This window comes from Dunckerocampus dactyliophorus, chromosome 18 (assembly GCF_027744805.1).
Source record: "Dunckerocampus dactyliophorus isolate RoL2022-P2 chromosome 18, RoL_Ddac_1.1, whole genome shotgun sequence".
Lineage (NCBI taxonomy): Eukaryota > Metazoa > Chordata > Actinopteri > Syngnathiformes > Syngnathidae > Dunckerocampus > Dunckerocampus dactyliophorus.
In genome coordinates this window covers 6,977,526-6,994,925 of record NC_072836.1, presented here as the reverse complement: position 1 = coordinate 6,994,925, position 17,400 = coordinate 6,977,526, and the positions used below count along the sequence as shown (strand labels likewise).

Genomic DNA, 17,400 nt, shown 5'->3' with positions numbered 1-17,400 from the left:
CTGTGTGAGTCACGATTTGTACGCTGACATGATAACCAGCTGAGCTGATTGAAGAGGCTGGGGAGGGGTGGGTGACCTTCACCAGTGCTTATCCAAAGCTGCGCTCAGGGCAACCTCACGCTGCCATTGGATTACTGCTGCATTCTTAATTAGTGGGCTTTGAATTTGGTATCCACTGAGAAGCATTCATGCGGTTTATCATTACCGTTATATTATTATACTGTTACCATTATTATACCATTGCATTACCATACATTTCAGGGGCCAGGTAAAAAGAGAGAAAACCCACACAAATTGTGTCTTTTTGTCCATTGGTTTGCATGACAATGGTTTAAAATTGCATCTATAAACGTGTTTCTGAGTGAAAATTTCTGAAAAAGTAATGATTTCGGTTTGAGAGTAACTTGCGCAGGTGGTTAGCCTACGTTTGAGCTTCTCCAGCGGAGTGTATCTTTACTACGACACCATTGCATACAATAGAGTCGCATGATGAACATACGAGGGGTGTCACAAAAGATATATTTCAAATGCAAACTACAAACTTCAAGTTTTTCGCTTCCAAGCAACCCCATGGATTGTCTAACGCACCTTCCCAGCCTTCTCGACTACGCCTTCATTCACTCCTGGAAGGATTCTTCTGGGATTGTGGGCAGCGCCGTCGTCACGGCCATCATGATGTCGTCTACGTCTTCAAAGCGGGTCCCCTTGAGAACACCCGTGATCTAGGAAAAGAGTAAAAAATGACAAGGAGCCAGATTGGGCGAGTAGGGAGGTTGCTCCAGATGCACCGCAATGTTCTACTTGGCCAGGAACTGTCAGATTGTCCCGCCGCAACTCTTGTCTCTTCTTTTGTACTGAACGAAGCAAACACTGGTTGATTGTCTGGTCCCATGGCAAGAACTCGCGGTGGATGATGCCCCTCGCATCAAAGAATTCGATCAATGATGGAACCTGGAATTTTTCTGACACAACTTGTACGTTGAATTCTAAACCCACATAGATTGGTTAGGTTAGCAAGGTTATCCAAAGGACAGTTTTGTGTAAGATTTGTATGGAAAAGCATTTCACATGTGGATAGTGTTGCAATACTAAGGTACCTTGCCAACGAGTGGCCTGGCATGCATATTACAGCATTGGTTTTGTACTGTACAGTGTTCTCTCGTTTATCGTGGTTACTTGGTTCCAGAGCCGACCATGAGAAATGAATTTCCTCAATGTGGGATTCCTTATTTAATAGAATAGTTTCATAGTTAGAGCATAAAAAACCTGTTTACAACCTTCTAAATACAAGTTTAAGATTATTAGAAACTCTCTAGGCATAAAATAACACCCCTATAGTCACCTTTACACTCATATTATCCAATGTAGTAGACATAATAAGAGTACAGTAAATAAGACATTTAAATAAGAGTCATGCTTGTGTGTGTTGCTATAAATGTGTTCACTAGGGGAGCTGAGTGAAAGGTCTACAGGAAGTGACATAGAGCGTTCAGAGTTGAGTTTCAGCTTAGTGTGGGTTACGACTGGAACAATAGCCCGTGTTTTTATTAGGGATTATTATTAAGTATGCTTAAGTATAAATAATATTAAATTTGCTTCAATATGTCTTTAAATGCGTCTTTTGAATGCCTTATATTTGTGTTTTAGTTCATCTAGCCATTTTTATGCTTAAAAATGATTGAATTAGGCAGAAAATATGTAAAATTTGCTGAGATATGCATATGTTTTGATTAATAACTGGGCATATTCAACCATGAAACATAATAGTTTATTAATTTCTATTTGTTTTGTACAATTATTTGTAATATTATTCTAAATTTAAATTATTTTTGAAACCTGCAAAATTCAAAGGGCAAAGTGGAGAGGGACGACCCTTAATTTCCACAGTGGACAAAGGTTTTTTTGTACTTACTTATTTAATTGAAGTGGGTTTTGAATTGAAAGGTAATTGTCATGATGTTGGGATCACGCCACACAGAAGAAAGGGATCCTCGGGGCAGAACAGGTCATACAGGACGCTACAGCACTCCTGCTTTTTGATCAACATTTGACACATTGACTGACTTAACAGCAGCCTGCATGTGCACCTGCGGCCCGGCGCCGCTGATTTCTCCACTTTGCTATTCGTTACGCCAGAAGTGTTCAAAAGCAGCAGGGCTTTGTTTTTGTTTTTTTCTTCCTCAGCTCTGCTTGCTCTTCTGACAACCTCCCAACTCATCATTTCTTTCACGCGTTTCGCCCGACTGCCATACAGTTGGCGCATTAGAATTCCAATATTCCCCCGTGTCTTCACACGAGAGTACAAAGGAGGACATATTGAAATGTCCTGGGAGATGAGACACGTTCCCTCCACCTTGCCACCCTGGCTTTTGGTTGCTGATTCGCTGACATCACAACTGGAGCTGAGCTGAAGTAGGTTAACAGCAGAGGAAGCGTTTCCCTTTGGGGGGTTGATGAAGCATTTTTCAGGCAGGGCTTAGGTTGCAGGGGGGCGGGCGATGCAGGAGCCCCATCGCGTCACAGTCTCACGAAGCTTGTTGCCGAGTTTCACCCTCCAGCGAATGCAAATGACATGTTAATGCGTTTAATTAATTCATTTGTGTCTCTTACACAACAGTGATTGCATACAGTACATGTCGTGACTCGCAGTAAAGCGGCTTGTCCCCGCTTGAAAGTCGAATAGTTATGTTGATAACCAGGGATGCTCCAATCAGGGTTTTATGTTGCCAGTTCCGATCGATATCCATCATGCAGGACTGAAATCGGCCGATACCGATACAGATACTTAGGTTCCACACGGCAGACATGTTTGTTTTTGTTTTGAAGGAAGTGGGAGGAAGACACTGCCAAAGACGTTAGTTCGGTCAAGGCACTACACTGCACGAAAGGGTCACTGCGGCTGCAGTAGTGCTAGTCACAGGTGACTAGCTTTGCCGGGCTTTGCCGCCGTTTTATCAGCAAATGCCGATCATACGATTTTTTTTACAAATACTGATCGGTAGCTGATCGATCGGAGCATCCCTAATGATAACCATAGAACCAGAAATGGAAATTACTGCAACATAGAAGTGGGTCTGGGTATGTATACGTGTCTTTGCAAGGGAGTCATTTTATTTTATTATTTACACTGACAAATAGCAATGTTAAAATATGACTTAAAACATTTCCTGTCTAAGTTAGTAAGGTTTTTATCAAGGGCACAGTTTAACTTTGGAACAGATTAAATCACTTCACATGAATTACTATGAGAGAAATTGTTGAAAATGTCTTGGTAAAACAGAAATGAAAACTGATCACTTGATTACGCTCAATAATTTGGACCATAAAGTGTTTTTTTTTTTTTTTTGCTATTATTTTGAGCATGAAGACAAAATTCAAATGTAAACTACTAAAAAGTCTCTGTGTGGAAGGCTTGTTGCATATTTGGAACAGGAACATTTCCTCGGAGGATACTGCATAGTGCTCCCTTTAATGTGTCCACATCCAGCCGTGTGCCTTTCAGTGTGTCCAGTCGAGTGTTGTGTTGTCTTGTGCCCGTCTCAGTAGCGTGAGCCTTTCCCGTGTAATACACCTCCAGGAAGCTTCTCTAAATTACAAAACGTGGTATTGTTTGTGTCGTTTTAATGTGATTTTCCTTTACTAAAGACATACGCCACCAATAAAGGCGACGTCAACAAGACTAATAGTGTTATTAGATGCTTATAAATATATAAGGCTGCTTTTGATTTATTCAATTAATTGTCTTTCTATGGCTGTTCAGCATTATATATGTGGAAATAAATGTCAGGGCGCTTATAGGTCCCGCCTCTTTATCTCCGTTTGAACGCACCGCAGAGGATTCAGTTAATATTGCTTCTGTTGGAGCGGAACATTCCAGCATATGCCGCGATTGCAAGTAAATCCCACTCGGTATAGTGTGCGGCTATAAACCTGTTGAGGCAGTGTAGAGATGAGCGCTAGCTGCGAAAGCATGTTTCCTCCCTCCTCCCTGCTCTCTGGAATATGACATCCCCAGGCTGCAGAGAGCCCTCAGGCGCTGTTTGCCTTTGGATCTAACTCATGTGAAATTGATGCGTCGGTGGACACTGATCCGTGCCCGAATGGGACAGCACCCGAAACAAATGTCAGAATCATTCTCGTCCTTTCCCCCATCGTCCTCCCGAGTATCGCTGTTTTCCTTGTAAACATCTTTGCCTGGTGAAGACGTAGTGAACATACAAAAGAGGGATTTGAAAGCCTAAATGGCCCTGTTGGCCTCACGAGCATCCTTAAGCCTTGCAAACACATGCGTAGATTTGCCTCCCTTCTGGGATATCCGGGATGGATAAGAACATACAGCGGGATAAATCTCACCAGAGGACTCCGTCTGCTCCCACATGAGGGGGATTTATTTCCAAGCTTAACCACCTGATGAGTTATGTCCTTCTATGTACAACACACAAGTGGGTCTGTCACCAGAATTTATTTAAAGGCTAGCATGTCACACTTACTACTTTATTTCTAATTTATTTCCCCCTCAAGGAATATTGGGAGTAGAATAGGGAACTTTCCACATCATAAAATTATAATACTGCTGCACGGCTGATGTATTCAGTACCGTTTCAGCTACTTTTGGCCGATTTGGCTTCAAAATATGGTCCTGGTTCATATCGTAATCAGTTTTATTGCTGAGTTGGGACACCCAGCGCCCACTCGCACGGAGGAAGCCCTCGTCTGGACCCGCCCACTCGGGGTGCTCCGATCGATCGGCCGCCGATCAGTATCGGCCGATTTCCGTGAAAAATCACAAGAAGATGAATGCTTTTGAATGCCGATCACCTTTCGTGCAGTGTAGTATCTTGACCTATAAGCAGTTGATGTTTCCAAAGTACACAGAGGAAGAGTCCTGTGTACATACAATGCTATGTCTAAACACTACTACACTCACTAACTCTTCCTTCTTGGCACTTAATACTCTTTATTCTTTCGAGTACATTGCTAGTACTCACCCATTATCCAACTATGTTCTGTTCTATTTCATTTGTCAGTGCTATGTCTGATCACTACCACACTCTTCTTTTATGAGTTCATTGTCATTACTCATCTATTATCAAACTATGTTTTGTTTTGTTCATTTCATATTATTTATTAGGATTGTGGGCCGCACGGTGGCCTAGTGGGTAGCATGTTGGCCACACAGAAGATCTGGGTTCGAATCTCCGTTGGGCATCACATTCCACATTCCAAAAACATGCGTGTTAGGTTAATTGGCGACTCTAGATTGTCGACAGATATGAATGTGAGTGTGAATGCTTGTTTGTCTATATGGGTATATGTGCCCTGTGATTGGCTGGCGACCAGCGCAGGGTGTACCCCGCCTCTCCCCTGAAGTCAGTTGGGATCGGCTCCAGCATACCCCTTGTGAGGATAAGTGGCATAGAAATTGTCCTGATCTTTTCCCTTTTATACGGTACCGCTGGCCAATAGCACTCATTATAAATGTCTAATTAATCCATGTGATCGGTATCGGCAGCATGAAACACTGATCGGAGCATCCCTACTGACCGCCATAAAAAAATGAATGTTTTTAAAAAGTCCATACGTATACAGTACATTCATACAACCTTCGTCATCTAGGAATTGTGTTTGTGGGGGGCACATTCCAACAGGCTATCTCACCTACCTATCCTGTGTTGTTGTGAGGTGACTAAAGGTCATCCCAATAGGGGGACTGTTTAGAATGGATTATTTTCCACTCTGTTTTAGACAAAGTACGGCAACGTGCTTATCTACCACAGAGATATAACACACTCTGAAGACCTTTCACTTGGAAAAGATGCACCCCGTTGTTTTTATCTGCCCACACACACCTATAGTTTGAAGATAGGTCTGAGAAGCGATTCGCTATCCAACTTAGACTAGCTGGTGCCTCACAACGAAAAAAGGCTAGTTTAATTCCATTGGACCACCTGTCTGACAAAGTCATAAAAGAAAGCGGAACAGAGTTCCTCTTTGGAGACCGATTGGATTTTGCTAAACCTTTGTTGGCTGCTAATCGCTCTCTCCGCTGCTGGCATTGTAATTGTTTGTATCTCCTCCTGTTTGAATTAAATTGTAAATTGTCCTTGATACTCCTAGACTCATTTCACAGCTGTTAGAATGAACTAATCTGGGAGGACTATCGCCCTGTAAAAAGGCCCGTCCAAACAAAAACAACACTGTTCCTGTCATGTAGAGCAGTGATTCTCAACTGGTGGGTCGTCCTTGCCCAGAACAAGGTAATAACTTGATGTCCGAGAATGCACCTCATGTTTTTGTCTGATACTCGGTTACTAGGCTGCCACGAGGTACGTGCCATGTTTATGGGCGACTCTGTCAGGCTTTAGTGGGAGGGAAAAAAAGGACATCAAGTGGGGTCTTCACACAGCTGCAGATATCTGCTGGAGAAGAGCGAGACATAAAGAAAGAGGCAACATCTCACCGCACACATACGCAAAAGCAGTGCCAGAGATGCAAAATTAACTTAAATGTTTTACTGATGTGAATTAATTATGATCTGTAATTAATTGATCTAATAAATATCTTTTTCTAATCTCACCAAAAAATGCTGAGAAAAGCCCTCGCCTTGAGGTATTTTAATTGAAATGCTTTACATTATTGTGGCAGATCAAAATATTGACATTTAACAGAAGTGGCTTGTTTATTGTTTTTAACAGACTTGAACAGATGCAGTCCTAGCCGTGTCATTTTCATATCACTCTACCTTTATAAGTGGTGCCGTCGGAGTGTTTTTGAAATGTATATTTCCCATTCATTGGGCCGATAACTCTCACATGCTCCTCGATTTTTACATCTCCTCTCCGCTACTCACTGCTCCTCACCTTGCCCTCCCAACTACAGTGGGAGCCTATCAGCTTATGCTAAACAAGCCCAAACACAATAACAGCCAATAAATGCCCACTTCAGGGTGTGAAAAAAATGATTTTATAAAAAGGAACCTCAAATACAGAAGCAGTAAAGCTAAAAATTTAAGTTAGATTATCACAATAAAAAACACACTAAATAATGTAATTAATTTACATTAATGCTTTAATTTGACACCCCAATTACTGATGTACTTGTCCTATGTTGTACACTTCCACACTGCCAGCTCTTAGCAACGGCTCCTGCGCCTGTATATTACGTGTGGCGTAGGTTACATGCTTGCAACACATTCAAAAGTTAGCTCTCTCTAGGGAGCCGCATAACTGTTGTAAAGAATCCCTTTAAATATAAGATATTTTAAAAAAATTGAGTTGAAAAATGTACGCTATTTGGTTCGCCGCTTGTCATTGAGGGCTCCTAACCAGTTGAGAACCACTGAAGGAGAGGATCTTTGACTCGTGTTTTTGCAGTGGGTCCTCAACAAAAGCAGAGTGCTCCTGTCATATAGATGATCTTTGACTGGCATTTTTGCAGCATTTTCCCTACAAACAGAAGACTGTATCCGCACGAAAAAAAGCTCAAGAAAAAGCATAACATTGTTTTGCATGTTTGAAATGAACTAAACATTACCATAAAACACTTCTACTGTATGTACGGGGAGCTGTGTCTTTTTGACAGATTCTTCAGTGAATTTTGGACCAGTGCTTTCTTGGAATCCAAATTGCTAGACCACAAGCATTTAAATTCCAGGGGTCCGCTCTATATTTATTACATGGCATCTTCTTCTGCCTTCTCATCGTAAGAAACAGCCACAGGCCAAGAAGAAAGGCTGGATGTGCTTTTATCAGGAAGGCTTTTTTGGATAGAAGTGCAAAATGCCTTCATACACAAAAGAAGTCCAACCACAAACAAACAACGTTTGTCTGTGGAACTTTTAAGCTTCAATAAAAGCTTCTCGGGATGGATGGAAGCCTTTTGGATGAAATGAACTCTAACTGAACTGGAAAAGTCTTTCGGGGTATAAAAGGTCTTCAACTACCAACGATGTTCAAGTCAAACAGTTGAAATTGTTTCGGGTTCCCACGTGGCCCGCTTTGGACAAAGCGGCTACAGCACAATCATCGTCTGGGGCTGCATGAGTGCTGCTGGAGCTGCGGTTCATTGAGGGGAAACGTGCCAACATGCCAAGGAGCCCAAACACACCTCCAAGATGACAAGCGCCTTGCTGAAGAAGCTGATGGTGATGGAGTGGACAAGTATGTCTCCTCCAGACCTGAACCCAATTGAGCACCTGTGGGACATCCTCAAGCGGAAGGAAGGAAGGTGGAGGAGTCGAACATCCAACAGCTTCACCAGTGATGTTATCACGGAGGAGTGGAAGAGGATTCCAGGAGCAACCTGTGCAGCTCCGATCGATTCCATTCCCAAGAGGCAAGTGTTCACACTAAATATTGGTCACTGTTACATGTGTCCCCCCAATGAACCGCAGCTCCTTAGTGCCGGCAGCACTCACTATGCTTGACTGTAGGTAAGACACAGTCATGCTACTCACTCGTGTTTCCATCAATTTAGACAATAATGACTGTGGATAGTAATCTACACTAATATACACGCTGTACACTGACTACTCTAAAGTATAGCCGAGTTTACTCTCTTATCGTGTCGTCCTTTGAAGATATGATGCAATTATTTGGGAAATGTGAGGGCTGTACTCACTTTTCGGAGATAAACCTGTTGTCCTCATATGAAACTGTAATTCCTGTTATTTAGTCGGTGGTACACATTAGATGCGCGCATGTATAATGAACAACATCATAACAGCTCTGATATTCAAGCCAAATAAGCGTCATTGTTTGAGCAGGGAGAGAGAAGGAGAGAGAGCGCTCTGTTGTGCGGAAACATTATCAGCAGCCATCTCTTCGCATGGCCGACTTTTCTGATGAAGCCGCCGTTGCCTGAGAGCAGTGGTGCAGTTTGCTGGAAAGCAGCCTTTTATGCCGCGGCCGCTGTATCAGCAGGCAGCAGATGATAATCTTGCTGAAGGGTAATCAACTCGCTTATACGGCCATCAAGAGAGGGGAACAATGATGCCCGGCCATCTTTAATTATTAATACTCTGGCAGCGGCCTCATACACTCCATCCACTTTTGCGTACAGCGTTTAGCGAGTGATGGCCGGACGGGGCGCCATAGGAGCAGCGAGCGCTCACAACACTGAGAAAAAGCATTTTTCATCATTATCGTTATGATTATTGGGAGCGCTTGCAAATTGGAGCGGGAGAAAATGTACTCCAAACCCATGTTGGCTTCCATCTGGGCTACTAAGGAGCTCAGTCAGCTTGCTAGTCCATTTGTTTAGAAATAATTCATATTAACACTCCCCAGTGGTCACAATTCTGCCATAAACCTGTATATACTATGTTTTAAGTACATTTAAGCGAAGTGTTACGACCCTGGGTCGTAAGTTTTGTTTTGTTTTTTTGCTGTTGTGGCTGATTGCAGCCAATTTGGTGGAGGTGTGTTTTGTTTCTTTCTTTTTTTTTTGTTTGGAGGACTCCAGCTTCCCTGATCGGCCCTTCCTCAGAGGCAGAGGGAAGAGGAAGAGCCCCTCCCATCTCTCTCTCTCTCTCTCCCCTCCCAACCTACCATACCTTGCAGTTTGGACATGTTGGCTTTCGAACCGATGGACTTTTTATGTTGAAGACCTGCTTTTTGTTTCCTTTTTTTGTGGCTTGTGACTTGGGGGAGCCGGGACCTCTTCTGCTTTATGTTCAGCCCCGGTGTTTCCCCAGCTGGGGCGTAACAAAAGTCAAATGTCAAAAAAATAATCATAGTGAACAAAAACTGTAAAACTAGAATAATACTGTGCAGGTTATGTACAGATTCCTTAAAAACAGCAGTACTCCTGCCGTTTAGATGATCTTTGACTAGTATTTTTGCAGTAGAGCCCTAAAAACAGGAGTGCCCCGGTAGGGAGGGTTTTGAAGCAATAAGTATTACAGCGGTACCTCGGTTAGTATCACTGACTTGAACCAAAATGTACTCGAACCAAACCAATTTTTGCCATGAGGAGTAATGTAAATCCAATTAATCGGTTCCGGGAAGTCAAAAATGTTTTGTAGTTTTACATGCAGGAAACAATTCAAAATCCATGTGAATGACGAACGAAAGGGTCAAATGAACATTTAAGGCAGTTCTTCTCAAATAGGTGGGCGAGGCGATCAAAAGACCGCAACTGTGGCATAACTGCGATAGCTAGCGAAGAACTAGAGTCAACCGCTGATGATGTCATAGTCATAGTCATGTTTCCATGTATCAGGAAGCTAATGGGTTGCTAACAAGGGCATTATGTAAAAATACAGCTTGTCAGAACACAGTTGGACTCACGCTGTGGATGAATTGCTGGTGTAGCGACACGTACGGTATATTGTGTTGTTCTAACCTGCTGTTCCGTGTGTGGGCTATAGAGGGCAGTCATGTGCAGCAGTCCTCCTCCTTCGAACCGATGATTCATTTACAAGCTAGCAAGCAAGCAAGCTATCGATGACACGGGAGACATGGCAAGGCTGCCGGAAGGAGATTGATTGACAATGGTCAGCCAATCAGGACGCAGAAAACAATGAGTGGTACAGACAGACGAGAGAGGGAAGAGACAGACACTCAACTTCCCACAATGCAATTCTTCTTAAAGGGCCAGGCTCGACCTATAACAGCTTTCATACTCTGTAATAAAAAAAGAAGCACAAAAAAAATTCAGCGAAAGGTGAACCGCGATATAACACTGTAAAATACAAAAAATTATCATATCCCTTAAACATTTTGAACTTGTATTCATGTGTAAAAAGAAGTTAGTCACGCTTGATATTAAAACAAATATTCAGTCACTTACATTTAGTGATGAGGGCAGTAACCATTTTTTAAATCATTATTTGTCCCGCCAGTGTAAAAAGAAGTCCACCGCTGTAAAATGTAAAAACAACGAAACCCTTTTTTAATTCCAGCATAGGACACTTAGTTTAAACCAACAAAATATCAATTAAAAGATGTTTCCGGTACTTAACAAAAGGCTGCGCAGGGACACCTTTGCCATAAGACTGCAGTGGAAATGTTATTTCTCTGGGGACGCTGGAAGATGCAAGCTGTCATAAAGAAAAAAACAGAATTATTACAAAACTACACACCTTTTACGACACCTATGGGCTCGCAGGTGGATGCACGTTAAAATAGAAGAACAGACTTTGTAAATATGCCCTCACACGGGCAAGTTGACTTGCTTTCTTCAGTTCTCAGGCACAGACGTAGACAGTTTTGTACAGTATAGCCTTCTTCCACTTCTAAGCACCTCTAATAGCTTATGAGGGCAAACTTAGCATTCATGCTTAAGTAGCTACAGTGTTCGTCCTTTATTTGTTTTGTAGGAAGTATTGCTTGCCAGGAGTGTCTGCCCGTGCAGCAGCTGCCCTGGCGGCTGACCCTGCAGGCTAGAAGGAGGCCTTGGCCCGTGAGGTTAATTAGCCTGGACAGGCTGGTGGTCCTTCATGGTGAGCGGTGGAGTTAGCAGCCCTTCAGCTACCCTGACAGCCGATATTGACATAAATACACATCAGGATCTCCCTTTGTTGTAAACGGTGTTCAAGTAAAAGACAATTGGCCAAATCCGGTGGGTGGGGAGGAGCCCGGAGGAGAAACATGAAAACCTCAGCGACTGCTCAATTATCCACACATCAGTCAGCGGGGGATGTGATTGGTTTTGTGTAAATGCAGTTGGAGTCGTGTGTTATGGCAGATCGATGGCCCAGCGCGCCCGCCGCTTCTTAGACTAGTCCGCTGCCCGCCGCCATCTTTGCTGCCCCCACGCTGAGCTGTTTGCATCCTCCTTTTCGACATGCTGCTGGAGAAACCAACAATGTAGCTTTTGTTGTGTGACAAAACTAAACATGCATGCACACATTTGTGCTAACCACACTCACCATTTTTCTTAGCGACATCTTCATTGCTAAATTACAGTACATCCATCCATCCTCACGGGAGCCTATCCCAGTTGACTTCGGGGGAGAGGCGGGGCGCACCCTGGACTGGTCGCCAGCCAATCGCAGGGCACATATAGACAAACAACCATCCACACTCGCATTCATACCTGTCGCTAATTAAGCTAACATGTTTTTGGAATGTGGGAGGAAACGCTCGGGGAGAACATGCAAAGAGTTACCCAAGCGGAGACTGGAACCCAGTTCTTCCCGCTTTCCTGACTGTGTGCGTTAAATCACAATTACAGCTTAATTGTCAGTTTGGACACCATTTTTGACATACAGTACATTGTGTATTAATTAAAAAAACACTGGATCATATAAGACCTTTTATTCTTTAAATGTTATTTATCTTTTTAAAAATGATTTTCTTTCCGTTTTTTTGTGTTATTTTATTGAAGTCGCATGTCAACAAAGGGCAATTCTTGTATGGCTGATTAGTTCTGTTTGCAAGTACTAGAAAACAAACAAAAAAGTGTACTGTGGTGTTTCTTTACGAAGTGACATCGCCCACTACTGCTTTACATTGCATGGCTGCTGTCTCGTAAACTTTATCTCCAGGATACTGGAAGGGGTATGAAAGCAAGTTTGTCCTTAGGAAACTTGTGGCGTAGTTTGAATCGGTCCTGTTTTTTAAAACGTGCTTTGCAGACTGATCAAGGACTCTGATTATGCAAATCCCGGGCTGTTTTCAACCGCACACACCAGCAAACTTAGCACGTAGCATCGTCTGCAGCCTTCTTTTTGCTCCATTTTGTGTTTTTGCTTCGAGCTTTCCACTCCATACGCCATGTGTTGTGTCTGTGATGTAATAATGGCCCACGTGAGGGGTGATTGGTGGAGATGCCATTATCAATTGTGCTTGGAGGGCTCTCTAATGTTATTATCTGGGCCCCCCCCCGCACCACTTGGAACTCTGAACATCTCTCTGATGTCCTGTCTTGCAGCTTCTGCGCCTCACACGGAAGACAAGGGTTGCTTTTAAGGAGTCATTTGTGGTGCATATTGCGTTTTTTTTTTTTTTTTTTTTTCATTTTTAATCTTGCTGGCTCTGCCGCTCAGAAAATGTCCTCCTGTTTTGGACCATGCCACATTAGTTACACTGCTGCAGCTTTCGAGTCAGCCAAATAAATATTGAATTGCCGCTCAGATGCTGCCAGATAGATCGATAGAAAACAGAAAAATAGAGAATAGCCCATGCAGTGATGAAATGAAAGGACGGAAGTGTTTTAAAAAAAAACTATATGAGTGAATGCAAATACATGAATAAAAGAAAAAGATAAGAAAATCTAATCAAAATAAATTAAGAGATTAAAGATAATTAATATATAAATACAGAAGCAAAAAAACCCCACCTACTGACCAAAAGAAGAAGAAACCAATCAACTGTATTTCACAGGTCCACTACACCCCCCATGACCATAACGTTTAACGTCTTTATCATTAAAAGTGCTAAAAAAAAAAGCACATCCATATAAAGCCTGCCGTGCTTAAATCCAATGCTTCATTTCCTAGTATCGATTCAATCGATTGATTACCTTTTAAACAATGTTAGATCGATATATTTGTCGTCCTGAAGGCCCAGATCGATTGAGCTGAATCGTAGGAATACAAACCGATGCATCGATGTGGTGAATGAATCGTTACAGCCCTGCTATTGAACTGGGAAGATGAAGTGATTCAAAATAGGAGACATTCACGACGAGCGTTTTCAAGCTCTGGTTTCATCTATTGCTAGCCAAAGGCTGGGGTGCACCGTATTTGTTTAAGGAGTAGGCGCGTGAACACATCGCAAGCTAGTTATACTTCCTGTCCCTCATTTAATGTGTGCCATGTGGGAAGTCTGTACTGTACCAAATGTACTGTAATGAAAACGTACGGACTGTCCGAACATTTTCCACCGAGGGCCACGTACTGAAATATGCAAAGATGCAAGGGCCACTTTGATATTTTGTACAGCATACATGTAAATATGCTCAGAGGTTATGTATATTTCACGAAAAAACTGCCTCTCAGCTTTGTGATATGGGTGAAAAAGCCTATTATTACTCTGAACTTCGGTCTTTACTTGTTTTTTGTTTGTTACTGCCCATTGTTACTGCTGTTTTTTTGTTTTTTTTTTTACATTTTCCAAATATTTCAACTTTCTTTTGTGATGATATTATTGGGGCTTTATTCCAATAATATTTTGACTTCATTACCAGAATTTTATTATTTTTTTCCCCAACCTAATTTTCTCCAAAAATTACAATTTTATTTTGTTTGTTTCTCATAATATTACGACTTTTCAAAAATAGCGTATTTTTCCTTTAATATTTCAACGTTACTAAAATGACGTTATTTTTCCTCATAATATTACGAGTTTATTCTCTAAGAATTGCAACTTTTTTCTCAATAGAATGATTTTTTCCTCTTAATATTTTGACTTTATTCTCGTACAATCACAGCTATTTTTTTTCCATTTCTGCTGCTCTTTGTGCTACTGTGTTTCAATTTACAAACTATATTATTATATTTATTATATTGTGACCTTTTTCCCATAATACTATAACTTTTCCCCCTACTTAATTTTCCAAAAAGAAAACCTTTTTTGGGGGGTTTCTCATATTACAACTTAAAAATGTACAAAATGATATTACTATAACATTTCTTTAATATTTCAACTTTATGCTGCTAAAATGATGTTACTTTATCTCATAATACTATGGCATTGGTCTCGCAAAATTACAACTTTTCATCATTATATTCAAACTTTTTTCTCTTAATATTTTATCTTTTTTTTTTTGCAAATAACTGCTGGTTTTTAAATTTTTCTGTTTTCTTTTAATTTTTTTTTTTTACTTTTCTTGTCAATGCCCTAAATGACTTTGGACACCCCTGATATAGACCATAAGAATAAACTGCAAGAAAAAAACTGAAGGTATTCCTTTTGCGCTTAGATAAGCTCATCAAAGTTGCCGTGCTGATTGTTGGGGTTTTTTCACGCAGAAGAAGAACTCAGAAGTTTGAGTATTTCTGCCTTCCTGCGGGTAACAATCAGATGCCGCAGGTGGCGAGGAAGTGTGAGTCTCGGCAATCATCTCCATTGACGTGTGTTAATAGCTCATCAGACTAAATTGTACTCAAAGCTGCCTTTGGGATTCATGATTGCACAAAAGGTCCTGATGCCTAATAAAAAGACGCCCGTGTAATTCCTGAGCATCCACCGACAACTCTTAGAATTTAATGCAATAATAATAACGAGAGTGAAAAGTGAAGAACTGCGCTCCTTTCATGGCTTTGTGTCGCTCAAAATGCAGCAGATGCACACTGAAGTCGTGTGTTTTTATGTATTTTGGATTTTTTTTTTTTTTGAACGGCTGTTGCACCAAGTCTGGCCTAAAGCTGCAAATCCTGGCTCGGGTCCCTGGCCGCTCGCTTGTGGCTGCGAGCCCTCCACAAAGTGGGCCAGGAAGACCGCAGCCAGATCGCTCGCCTGTAGCTCTGCACATACACAAGTGGAGTATTTTAAGTCGATTTAGTGCGTGCACATTTGAAAGGAGCTTTATTTTCTGGTCTGAAGGTGTCAGAACAGAACAGAGTGCTCCATAAAAAAGACGTACGAGTTGGAAATGAATGTGATGAAATTACATAACCGCATTACATGTCTAAATATAAGACACAGGCGTGAGATTTCCCTCCTTTTAGTCTTTGCACATGTGTTACAGGAGCACGTTTATCAATAATATACAGCATGAGACAGTATGGTTCTCATATATAATTAAATTCTAAATAATGACTTAGTTCTGTTGGAAGTTTGAGGATGTTCTGCTTGCATGCACATTAAAAATCAATAGTGAGCAGCATGTTGGGATTTATTTGATGGTTTCCTTCACTTGTGTGAGAACAATGCATGAATTTTAATAATAAAACTAATGCATGTGCACCAAAATGACCCGTTTTCTGTTTTTTAAGGGGATCACACTGAATAAATTAAAGGTTCCTTATTATAGTATTTGTAAAACGTCTCTGAGGTCCCACAAAGGTGTATCAGAAGTGTGTATGCCTTGATGATGGAGGATGGAGTCTAAAAGTGGTTTTAGAAAGCCATTTAGTGTGTCTGTAGCTTTAATGCTAATGAGCTGCGTTTGTCCACGCCTCCAAGAAGCGCTATTGTGCACTTGATCAACTTATTACATACACCAGAGGGACGAGCAGGTCAGTGTTTGGCAAGTCAGGTAAGTCTCAAGTCTTTAATCTCAAGTAGAGACGTGCAAGTCAAGTGTCAAGACAAGGCAACACAAGACACGTCAAGTCAAGTCCGAAGTCATAGGCCTGAAATATTCAAGTCCTTAAAAGTCATTAGCACTGTTTAGTGTTTACCAAATAAAATTCCATTTTGGCAAGGCTGACAGAGTCTTTGATGATATTGTGAAGTGGAGTCCAAAAATCGTGAGTCGAATCTGACTTGAGTCGCTGCGCTCTGCACTTAACGTAATACTTACATGTACTTACAACGTAGTAGATGCCGTATATCACATCCAGTACAGCAAGGTAACATTAAGGAGTGAGATAGGAGGACACAAACGTTAACAACACGAGCATAGCTATGTGAGCTACAGTGCTAACATTATGCTAGGTTAGCATATTTGCTGAAGAGAAACAAAGCGATCAAACTTACAGCTTCCATGTTTGTCGCTAAAGGACAGATTGTTGGCAAAGCGCTACGGTTTATTTTAAGACGTGTAGCAAAGCCTGTTAAAAAAAAAAAATTACAGAGCTCACCTCATAAAGGGTGTTATTTCATGTCTGCCACACTCTAATAACGTAAAAAAAATCACTTTAGAAGGTCATAAAGAGGTTTTCTATGCTCTAACTACAGAAATATTCAATTTATTCATATTGAATCGTGCATCACGGATATTCACTTATCACAGTCCAGTCTGGAACCAATTAACCGTGATAAACAAGGGACCGCTGTACTGTTGCCAACTCCTCAGTAAGGAAAGTAGCTATTGGCTCTCCTAGGGCTAATTTGCATATTATTTGCATATGATGTAACAGATGCTGTAGGAAAAAAGGAGGTTAATTATGTTTAGAACCACAAATAACTTAAAATTGGCCATCACTTCATCAAAATAAAAATTATTTTAATATTTGGCCTTGGCCAGCGCCTACCACCTTTTTAGCTTGCATTAGGACCGCTTGTTTAATTTTTCACACAATGTTCTTCCATCATACGTTCCGACACACTGACAGGTTAGTGACCAAGTCCGAATGAGGCTTGGGTGTAATGAGTGGTCATTTAATGAAGATTAAGAAACATTTACGTTTTAGATCCCGCTCTGTGAAACAGGGCGAGATACATCCCGGTGGTATCGCGCCTCGCACCTCGCACATGCGTGATTCATGGATGCGTAGAGCTCCACTGTGCTCTCAGTGTGCAGCGAAAGCTGATGGATGCACTGACGGCTTGTGACTGCTTTGGGGTG

General features: G+C 41.6%; 1 long non-coding RNA gene across 1 annotated transcript; it reads right to left on the bottom strand.

Moving 5' to 3' along the window:
• Window positions 1-610: 610 nt before the first annotated feature.
• LOC129171721 (uncharacterized) lies at window positions 611-10,879 on the bottom strand. Its single transcript, XR_008566824.1, has 3 exons — window positions 10,792-10,879; window positions 10,345-10,625; window positions 611-722 (listed from the first exon to the last, which is right to left on the bottom strand). It is a non-coding gene; the product is annotated as an uncharacterized LOC129171721 (long non-coding RNA).
• Window positions 10,880-17,400: the final 6,521 nt, after the last annotated feature.